Source organism: Diadema antillarum, unplaced genomic scaffold, assembly GCF_040938485.1.
Source record: "Diadema antillarum isolate AM-2024a unplaced genomic scaffold, OU_Dant_1.0 scf00000022, whole genome shotgun sequence".
NCBI lineage: Eukaryota > Metazoa > Echinodermata > Echinoidea > Diadematoida > Diadematidae > Diadema > Diadema antillarum.
The window spans coordinates 5,475,590-5,487,954 of record NW_027270911.1 but is presented as its reverse complement, the minus strand read 5'-3'; positions in this window follow the sequence as shown (position 1 = coordinate 5,487,954).

Below are 12,365 nucleotides of genomic sequence, written 5' to 3'. Positions count from 1 at the left end.
AGGTTAAAGGAAAATGCTTCATTATCAAGTTCTTGATGTAAATCTTGCAGTCGATGTAGCAATCCCCCATTTCGCCCCCTACTTTAATTCCTAACAGTATGAGGCTATCAGGGCATAGAGATGCCATTTCCTGTTCACCTGTTGCTCATGTTCATTTAACCCGCTGATGACGAGCTGATCTTTTGCCGTAACATGCATTTCCCATAGACACCTGCTGGGACTATACTCGGGGTATACTCACAACCCCCTGTGGCTAGCATTGAATGGGTTAAGATTCCAGCCATATCACGGAGATGTCGAGCTCAGCCATTTAATAGGATACTTTCCATTGCACCATCTTGTAAAAATTTGATGGCAATCGTTTGCTTCTCAAACATCTGCCCCAACTTCCACCGAACTTGTTCATAGCTAACTATAGTAATACCAGAGCCCCACGGGTCTCTGACTTTAAAGGGATGGTACAGTATTGGTGGAGATGAGAATTGGGTTTTTAACTTTTTGCGAGATACCAAGAAATCACTTATAATATAGTACAGACCATACTGTTTAAAGAGGAATTCAAAGTTTATTTGATGAAATCGGGTTTTGGATGACTGAAACATAAAAAAAAAAAGTAAAACAAAGCGATCGTAATAAAGTGTGGGTCCCACAATTTATTAGAATTGCTCTTTTTTGATATCTCAGCCATTTTAAAACCAATTTTCATCAAATAAACATTGAATTCCTCATAGAATTACATGTTCTTTCATATTCCATAAGAGGTTTCTCATTATTTCACCAAAAAATGTTAGAAACCTGAAATTAAGTCTCAACCAAAACTATACGAGCCCTTTAAAATAAGTTGGTGCGGTGCTCCTACCACAAGAAATCTTGTGGCTAGTATGATAGGGCGCATCTGTGAAAGGTACATGTATTTAGTGGACCCCTATGAATGCAGTAGACAACAGGCTCGATGGTTTAAGCTTAAGCTTGACCCCTGTGAGTACATGTTGAATTACTTCCTGTACGTAAATGAACACCTACAGTGCATTTAACGTTTGGTATGCATGAAACGGATGTCATTGCAACATGCATGTGGCACACTGCACTTATGGATTGCGTCATCCAACTTTAATTGCTACTTGTTAATAATAATGATAATAATAATAATAATAATAATAATAATAATAATAATAATAATAGTGGCTACTTGTATAGTGCACAGGTCCACTTTTAAGTGCTCATGGCGCTTCAAAAATGAAAAGATATCATATATTTACATGCATATACATTAATTCAAACTTTTCAACAAAGAAGAAAATGGTAAACAAAAACAAATATATACCAAATAAAGAATACAACATATACCAATTAAAAATACAATATTGATCCAATATTAATGGCATACAACAATTACAGTCCTCAGTATGAAAGGAACAGATAAGTTTTAAGTTTGGATTTGAATGACTCTGTAGATGACAGTTCCCTTAACTGAAGAGGTAGGGTAACTGATTCCACAATTTTGGTCCCATAACGGAAAAAGCACGATCACCATACCCATGTTTTACTCTGGGTGTTTGGAGTAATAAATATGTTTAAATGATATCCTGTATCCTATGTTCTTTACCTAGTCAAATAAATGGTAAATGATAATAACTACATAACTACCAGTGTGTAGCTATGATGTGTCTTTGAAGTAAAGGTGATTGTTGCAACATGGCTAGAGCAAGAATCATAAATTATGTGCACAGAGATTTAAAGATATGTGTGTAGTATAAGAGCAGTCTCGTAGGTATAGACCGATTCGGGTTCGTTGAGGGCAGCAGACAATTTGTGGCACTGGGCGCAGCCATTAGCTCAAATTGCGGCGTCCCAGCCGACCCCCCTCCTCTCCCCCAACCCCCGGGCAAAATGTTTATCGTGCACTTAATAACAGGAGTACGCGCACTTCTCATTTTTACTAAGGTTCGTGCACTAAGCAAGCGTTCGCGCACTCAGTACGAGACGCCTGTTGGCTAAAACAACCATGCATCAGTTTTTCATTCCGTGCGTGTGCTAATGTAGGGAGAGGGGTGGGGGAGTGGGGGGGGGGGGGGGGGGGTCGGCCGGGACACCCCAGTAATGGCGCTGCCCATGCCGATAATACACAAACCGCCTCACAGAATCGGTCTACAGGACCTGCAGCTGTGTACCGAAGGCAAGGTGACATTCTAAGGAGGGGATAGCAAATTTGTGTAGTCCTAGTAGAAATCAGTGGTTTTAAAATATTCATGAAAATGATTATGTTCTTTCTTAGTAATGCCTGTCCATGACAAACCAGAAAACATGCCTTCAGTTCACCTGACATAGCAATGACTGATGCATGCATACTGGATTCCAAATATTGACAAGTATTCATAAGGAAAAGTTAACTGAAATTATAAACTTAAACATATAAAATTTCTTTATTATTATGTTCTTGTTCCTGGAGAAAGAGAAAAAAGTACCGATTTAACACCAAAACCAAACTAAACGACTACGCTCATTACTGTCAAGATAACATTAAAGGAGAATGTTGAATAGTACTGCATTTAGGCCTTTACTTTACACTGCCACGTCTTTCTGGCCATTGCGGCTTCCAGTAGTGAAAGTAGAAGCTATGAAATAACATCCAATACTTTCCACTCAAGAAATGTTAAGTGATATTGTTTGTCTAGTGGGTCATTACCGTTATCATTTTTCACTTATATCTGAAGAGTGTTAACCGTACAAAAACAGAGACATGCCGTAGCTGACATCCTCAGTGGGAAATCCGACACACTTCCTGAAGGAGAGCTCCTGGAAGCTGTGACACAATCGTGCATGTCATTATATACCTTCCCAGCAAGTCGGCGTGTACATAGACACAATCCTGTATTAGAATAACAAAGGGATGGTGGCCTTTGTCGGGTCTATCAAAACAGAGTTTAAAAACAATACATCTAGATATAGATGATTCATTGTAGTAAAAAGGGCTATTTTTACGCCTGTAGAATAAAGATACCTTATAAATGAATTCAGAGATAAATTTGTAAATTTTAAACATTGATGCATAGGCTTGTACAGGGTCACTAATCAGGGGCGGATCCAGGAATTCCATAAAGGGGAGGTGCCTTTTCAAAATTAAAGGGGAGCGCACAAGCACCCATCTGCTAATAACAGATATCAGATAAGAAGAATGGTTGAAAAGGAAGTAGAATTCTATGTGTGGAGTCACTAGGCAGTGTAGTAATGTTTTGCAAGTCTTGTTTAGTGGGATTCTGGTGTAATAATGGTAAACATATTAAATGAAAGCATTTTCTTTATATTCCTGCACAACTTTGGTGTCACATTTCTTCTAGTAAGGTGTTTATAATTTGCAAAAGTTAAAAACATGTGAAATTCATCTTACTGGATTTCATGCAAATTGTTCAAAATGCTGATATTTGTCACACTTTCATGGTAGAAGATAGGTAGAAGATAGGGAGATGAGAAGAGAAATTGGGTTATCATAATTACATCCTCATACCTCATACCTCATACCAGGGCTTCACACTATCCCATTTTTTCTTCTGGTCCAACCTGTCCCTGTGGGACCAGCAGATACCCAGTTTTTTTCCATTTTTACCCAGTTTTTGTTCTTTTGTTCCTTTTTTTTTTTGACTGGCCCTAACAGTGTTATTTCTATTTTTTTACCAGTCATATTGGGCCAGTTATTTTGAGTGTATAATAATCTGCTCTCTTTTTCTGTCTTACACCCAATCCCACTCTCTCTCTCTCGTTATTTCTATCTTTCTCTCGATATGTCTCTCTTCCTCTCTGCATGTCACTCATTTTGAAAGAACAACAATGGGATGTGTATTCACAGAGGTCATGGCATACACCCTTTACTCTCTCTCTTTTTTATACCCCCGCCAAACGAAGTTTGAAGGGGGTATATAGGAATCAGCGGACGGTCGGTCGGGCGGTCGGTCGGGCGGTCGGTCCGTTGCAAATCTTGCGTCGCGAACTACTTCCTCAGTTTTCAACCGATTCCCATAAAACTTGGCACAGATGTGTGCCTTGGGTTGTAGATGTGCAAGACGTATTTTTTGACAGTACCCAAAAGTACGTTGCCATGGTAACGGCATATTATGGGCAAAAATGGGTACAAATCTTGCGTTGCGAACTCCTCCCACAGTTTTTGATCAATTTTTATGAAATTAGGTACAGATGTTCATCTGAATATGTTAATGTGCAAGACACATATTTCCACAGTGGCAAAAAGTGCGTTGCCATGGTAACGGCATGTTATTGGTAAAATATAGGGCAAAATGCTTCATGGCAAAACTGCTTCATCAGTGTTCTTCCAATTCTCATGGAATTCATATTGAATGTTTGTCTTAGGATATAGGTCAGCATGACACATTTCTTGACAGTGACAAAAAGTATGTTGCCATGGTAACAGCTCACATATTATGAGCCAAAATGATGGAAAATTTTGTGTTGCAAACTACTTCCTCAGTTTTTGCCCAATTTCCATGAAATTTGGTACAGATGTGTGCCTTTGGTTGTAGATGTGCAAGACGCATTTTTCGACAGTACCCGAAAGTACGTTGCCATGGTAACGGCATATTAATGGCAGAAGATCAAGGAAAGATCTTGCGGATTTAACTACTTCCTCAGTTTTTTGACCAAAGCTTATGAAATGTTGTTTGGCGGGGGTATAACCAGTCGCTGTAGCGACATTTCTAGTTTTTTCTCTGTCTATCTATCTATCTATCTATCTATCTCTCTATCTCTCTATCTATCTCGCTATCTATCTATCTATCTATCTATCTCTATCTATCTATCTATCTATCTATATATCTCTATCTATCTATCTATCTATCTATCTATCTCTCTATCTCTCTATCTATCTCTCTATATTTCTCTCTCTCACTTTCTATGACTCATTGTAGCAGAATAACAATGTGATGAATATACATGTGATTAAGGTGATTTTAGAACACCTAACCCATCATATCTACCAGTTGTGTATAATGCAGCTTTAAGCTGTTGGTGATGGAGGCTATTTTATGCATGTTTTCTCAACTGTACTCTCTCAACTTTAAATTGATTTCACTAACACTTATGAGAAAAAAAAAGTTTGTGGAACTTTTTGTCAATTGAAAGAGAAAGTTAGGGTCTTTAACCTGTTGAGGGCAGTTTGATTTTGCTACAACACGCATTTCCCATAGACGCTCGCCCAAGTATACTCGGGACTTGTCCTCAACGGGTTAATTAAAGATGTAAATCACTGTCCTGGGATGAATTATAATTATGATGTTACGTCATATGGACATTTACAAATGAAATACACAATTAGGAATGATCATGGCTTATTCAAGAGAAACTAGTGTTTATAGTAAATGGAAAGACAATATTTTTTTTTTCAATTGTCATGATGTAAGCTTTCCAATGATGTACAACTCATAGGGTACCGCACTGTAAAAGTGGAAATTTTGTGCAACCAGTAACTAGCATTAAAATAAAAACATGCAAATATTTTTGCATGCCATATGTTCCAGTACTTCCTGTGTTGATTCTGCGGAATTGGAAATGTGCAAAACTCTTCTTACCAGGCCGAGCATGAAAAAGTAGTTGCGTGAAAATATCCACTTTTACAGTATAATGCTTACAGATTTGAAGAAATATGGAATGGAAAGTGATATATTGCTGTGAACTAGAGTGGACTAACTTATAAACCTACAGATAGGACTACGGTACAGTAAAGTATGTAGGGCCTACATGTACAGCATTATTCGATCTTGCATAGATGTAGACCTATTCTGTTACTGTATAAGCTGTTATTTTCATGAGGGTTCAATTTTCGCGAATTTCGCGAATCTCAGTTGGACCGCAAATTTAACAACACGTGAAAATGTCACCATACGCTAAGGTAGTAGTGCGCTTATGTAGGCCTCTGTGTCAATTCGCGAAAACAACATCTCGCGAAAATGTCTGTGACCTCATTCGCGAAAATATCTGTACGCGAAAATGACAGCATATACAGTATTCTGTAAACTTTAAAAGTGAATGCCAATCCAAACCTCTGATATGAATAGTGACAGGAAGCGAGGGAAGAGACCCTGGACTGTTAGGTCAGAGTTCACAGGACATATTAAAAGCTCTATATATAAATGATGACATCATCCAGGCCATTTCTACTATGGATTATCCCATAGATCGGTGATTGCCCCATTTGTGTGAACCTATGGGACATCCCATTCAGTGGCAGCTAGCTGTATGGGTTAATAGAGAACTGATTACCAGTAAATACTCTAGTTGTCTTCACTTACAAACATACCATTATTGTCTTAATTTTCTCTTCTATCTTGGCTCAGTCCTTTTTCGTTTCTCAATCTCTTTCTGTATTTAACTTTGACAGATAACAATGAACTGAATAGCCACATTGATGATTAACTCCTTCAGTCTCATGGGAAACATTTTGACATACATTGTCATTGGGATATTATAACATTAGTCCCCAAAGGATTCTAAGTAGTTTAATGTTGTTCCAAAAAAGGAGAGAAAAAACACCCACAAATGTAGTGCTGGAGTGTGTTACAAGGAAATTCCATCCTGATATAATGTTGCATCTTATGAAACAAGGAAGATCAGAAAATTGGTCAGTGGAAGTTTTGGGGAAAAATTATGATACTTATTAAAATGCCTTGAATTGTAAAATTCTAGAGAGCAAGAAAAACGGGCATTTCTTTGTCATCTAGGTGTTAAGCAGCTCTGAATTTGTTCTGTACGCAGGCTTTTGCTTTACTTTTTGCATTTCTCAAATATTTGGGCACAGTCAGAACTTATCCACTGAGGAGGATGTGCAAAAAACAACAACTTATTACTCTTATCATATACCTAGAACAGATCTGACAATAGTTTTTTATAAGGAAGATAAAAAAAAGATCAGTGAACCACCTCTCTGATTTTTCTGTTTTCACACAAAGCAACATAATATCAAAATGGAAATTCCCTTCAAATTTCTTGGCACTGAAAAAGCAAAATTATCTGGGGACCTAAAGGATAATTACCTCTCTTATTAATGCTGATAGAATGACTCAGGTTTTCATCGATTGATTGTATTGATACAAATGCCCCCCCCCCCCCCAAAGTTTTTATGAAATGGTGATATGGATCATCCTGATCAAATGATTGGCTGAGTGCAATCACATGATCGGTTTTTAAATTTGCCTAACATGCCCAGTGAGCATAAGTTTTGATCATTGATTGCATACTCATGACCATTCAGAGATGTGCGTGTGACTGTAGCTTGCTGTAATCACGCTCACTGATGTCACAATTGCATGCTTTAGTAATGCACACTCAGTTACAAGCGCGCATGCACTCAATAATTTATTTACCATAAACATCTCATATCAGTACCAGTGTGTCTGGAACATTTCTTCAGACACCTTGGCTTTTTCAAAAGCAAATTCTGTATGTGTAGCTGACTGGTATTTATACCCATAAAGGTGAATATGAAGTAGTTCATCAAACCATTATATGAAACAAATAATGGGCGAGTTTAAGTTCATGATGTTTTCAATAGTGAAGATGCAACTCACTATCGGGTATTCACAATGCTGTGCAACATACACTCAACTGCTCCTTGTGCATGTTACACCTTTGTTATTACCCTTTAGTTCGCTGCATCTCCAATAATGCCCTCTCACTTGTACATTACCTGGTAAATAATATTTAACTGCTCATCTCACTATTGGTCTTTTACAGACAAGTCTCATAAAGCACAGCTCTTCTTTTTAGTATGATTCTGTTTAAATATCATAGTTTGTGAATTGTAATGTACTACAGAATGCCAAAAGCAATATCTTTTTTTTTCTGTCCCCTTAAAACGCTGTTCCCCAAATATGAAATAACCCAAACTTTGATGGGCTTCATATTTGCAGATGTATGTAATTCTAGCTAAATGTATTTTATATGATAAGTTGGGGGAAGACTGGCTTTAGCTGAATAAAATTACAAGTAAACAGACAAATGATATTCAAGTTGCAATTTACAGGAGATTGATGTCTGTGCTATTTTGCAATCCCCCCCCCCCCTGGCCTTTCTGTATGCGTTAGGTTCAGTCATATTTTAGTTGCAACTACCTGTCAAGCATAGACCTTCCAACACATAGTCCTCTATCCTATGTAGGGAAAAATAAATTTACTTCCCCCAATCCTCAACCAAAACCTACAGGAACAATGCAGTTGAACAGCAGACACTCATAACTTCTCTTTGTTCAAAGCCTTTGCCTGCATGCAACACCTGCATCTAATTGCAAGGAGCGCAGTGCTGAACCCATTGTCAGCACACTGATGGCACCATTTTGTGTACAGGGCTTAATATAGTTGCAGAGAAGCCCTTTATTTACTTCTTCCTGTTTTATTGGCAATGGAGCGTAGTCATTACCAGTGTTCTGTTACAGGTGCCTTTGTTTTGTTTTGTTTTGTTTTCGCTTTCTTTTTTGCTCAGGGGCCACAATGGGTTATAGCAAAGACCGTGCATATTCTTGGTTTCTATACATGTATATACAATTTATATCTACCATAACATTGTGATGTACATTGTGATTGTCTTCTTATCCTTTAATACCTTGTGCAATATTTATATAATATTGGATGGCATTGAGGTTAATACAAGGAAATATTTTGCTTAGCGAGTCCAATATTTCCTTGTATTAACCAAAAATAGGACATCCAATATTATCATTATTATCCTGCAGAGGATTTTAGCAAAGAATATTTTCACTTACCCTTTCTGTCTCCTTGAGTGCTGTATGGTCTCCTACTATACCGTACTTGATCCTGACATGGGGTATGGTACACGCTTCAGTGCAAGTTAATTCACTTCATTCCCAGATAAAACAGTGATCTCTGTATTTTGATGTACAATTTTAACTAATTAATGTATGAAATTTGTTTGTATAAGCACAGAATTTTAGAAAAAAACACTATTTAGTTAATTCGTGATTGACCAATCACAGACGATTTTACTTCATATTTCGGGTCATCTCGTATTTCTCAACCAATCACGGTGCAGTTTATAAAATTTGGGGAATCCCCCTCTTGCCGTCCAATATTTCACATATTGGTTGCATCGGCAAAAAAATATTGGTCGAGTTCAACAAACTTTCTAAGTCGGTCAGAGGTTATGAGGTGCGTCGACAAAATAACACTTGTATTTGGGCTCTGAAAATCCTCTATATGGATAATAATGTTTGATATATCCATGATATATTCCTGCGTAGAGTTCGTTGAGCTGTGGGGAACATATCAATTGAGGCTCAACTCATTCAATTTCAAGGTGCTGCAGGGACATGAAAATATCCATTGCGTCTCAATGACACAATAAATTTACAAAATAGCTAAAACTTTACAGTGGAGAATACTTCACTATCAGTGTATTCTTTAGAAGAAGTGGAGTTTCAAACTTGTCACTGCCATCAGCATGCACTTCTAAGCTAGAGGTTTTTATTTTGTGCATTTACTTCATTGTTCAGATGGTTAAAAGTCTTTCTCTTCTCTTTAATGTGCATGAACAAACTTTCACCAAACTTGGCTGAGATCATTTTCAGGGATAGGTTGTTATGAAGTTCTTCAAAACACACAGTAAAGGGACCAAGGGTGTTGGGCTCCAGGTTCAAATATGTGCTGATTTGTAAACATCATGACCTGTCGTTAAGGTGTATCAGATAAGTTGTGCAAGTTGTGACATCAGAGACTCCAACCCCAAGCACCTTCTGATCTGGAGATTCTTCCGCCCGAAACCCCTAGCAAACGGGAGACTCCAACTTGATGTGTGCGAAGCGCGAAGTTCCTAGGGTTGTAGGTGTTCTCTGGTGCTATCTAAGGCTTATTTTTTCAACATACGATGGCAATAAGTAAGAAATCCTTTCCACCGGGAGACACAGAGCCAGGGCGGGAGAAATCAAATCTCAAACGGGAGAACGGGAGATTTTGCAAAAATGGGCTTTCGGCGGGAGATCTCCCGTCGAAAACGGGGGAGTTGGAGTCTCTGTGACATTCTAGAAATTCATTATTAACCCATTGAGGATGTTTGATTTCGCTACAACACGCATTTCCCATAGATGCCTGCCCGAGTATACTCGGGACGCGTCCTCAACGGGTTAAATAATGTAATATTCTTTTTTACCTGAAGAACTGAAGAAAAAACACCTTCGTCATTTAAGTGTCTAGGAGGAATCATCCATTATAGGCATTTTATCACACACACACACACACACACACACACACACACACACACACACACTGTGATATAGCAGATAAGACTTCCGACTCCTGATCGGCGGACCTGAGTTCGAATTCAGTCCAGTACTTATGTCCTTAGACAAGATGTTCTTACCCAACATGTTCCTCTCGACCCAGGTGTACGTGTATAAATGGGCCCGGCAACGCTAGAGTTATAATAATGGCAGGGCCCTCTGGTAGAGCAGTGGCAACACTGAAGAGGCTACCTTGGGTAAATAAGGCCTTATTATCATTATCATTATTATTATTATTATTATTATTATTATTATTATTATTATTATTATTATTATTATTATTATCATCATCATCATCATCATCATCATCATCATCATCATCATCATCATCATCATCATCATCATCATCATTATTATTATTATTATTATTAGTTGTTATCATTATATAAAGAGAGAGAGAGAGAGAAGAGAGATACAGTGTATTTAGTGCAAGGGACATACAAAATCACTATCGCCATCCACAATAGCAAAGTTTCAGCAGAGATAAATTTTTCTAGAAGCTTAGATGAGATCAAGCACCTCCCTCCTCCTCCTCTTCTTCTTCCTCTTCCACTTCCTCTTCCACTTCCTCTTCCACCTCCTCCACCTCCTCCTCTTTCACCTCTTCCTCTTCTTCCTCCTCCTCCTCCTCCTCCACCTCCTCCTCCTCCTCTTCCTCCACCTCCTCCTCTTCCTCCTCCTCCTCCTCCTCTTCCTCCTCCTCCTCCTCCTCCTCCTCCTCCACCTCCTCCTCTTCCACTTCCTCTTCCACTTCCTCTTCCACCTCCTCTTCCACCTCCTCCACCACCTCCTCTTCCACCTCCTCCACCACCTCCTCTTCCACCTTCTCCACCACCTCTTCTTCTTCTTCCTCCACCTCCTCCTCCTTCCACCTCCTCCACCTCCTCCTCTTCCACCTCCTCTTCCACCTCCTCCTTCCACCTCCTCCTTCCTCTCCTTCCTCTCCCTCTCCCTTCCCTTCTTCTTCTCCTCTTCCACCTCTTCTCTTCTTCCTCCTCTTCCATATCCTCTACTTCCTCCTCCTCTCCTCTTTCTTCTCCTTCTCCCCCTCCTCCTTTTCTTCCTCTTCCTGTCCTTCCTCCAACTCCTCTTCCACCTCCTCCTCCTCATATCCCTTCCTCCTTCTCCTCCTTTCCCATTATAAAGAAGAACATGTGTTTTGGTCGCTTACACTGGTTTTGCAATCAGAACTATATACAAAACAATCTTAGTTTTGATTATTTAAATCTGAAGAGGGTCATGAGATATGGTATATTGTTTGCCATGGTTGCCTTTGGTTTATAAATATTTTGAGATGTACTTGGTGAAGAGGTTTAGATAGCTTGTTCTTCTCTTTGTTAAAATGAGAATGTGAGTAGAATAAATAGTGATACCACTCTCTGGTATTGGTTCTGAATGGTTTTCAAGACTTAATTGAATTTTTTGTTTAACCCATTGAAGATTAGTCTCGAGTATACTCAGGCAGGTGTCTATGGGAAATGTGTGTTATCATCAAAATCAGCTTGTCCGCAACGGGTTAATATCACTGTTTACATATATATATATATATATATATATATATATATATATATATATATATGTTTAGATATACTCAGACTGAATTGATTTATAGCAGGTTTCAAAAGTTGCCTGATTGGCTGAAGAGTCCTTCCCACTGTCGTGTAATAGTTTCCGGTTTGGAAAGGAACCACATGAGAGATATATACATGTATTTGTATAAGAGACGATTGGCTGTTGTGCGTATCAATAATGCTGCATATACTTCACAATTTGTACTACCATGCATCTCTAGATACCCAGGTAGATTAGTGAAACTTCTTCTGAGGTGAGAGATAAGTTTCCCACCCCTACTTTCTAGCCAGCGCGGGGTACATGCAACGTGCCATGTACAAAGTTTGCTGAGTGTCGGCATTGCGCAGATGTCTGGTCAAAAACCAATGTGGAGATTTGCATGGTTCTTTCATCAAACAAAGAAGAATTGGAAAGTGTGAACCCTACCCAAAGAGATTATACCTATAGAGTAAGTAGTCGCCATACGCGTGCGTACAAATAGTGCGTCCAAAATTGAAGAGGG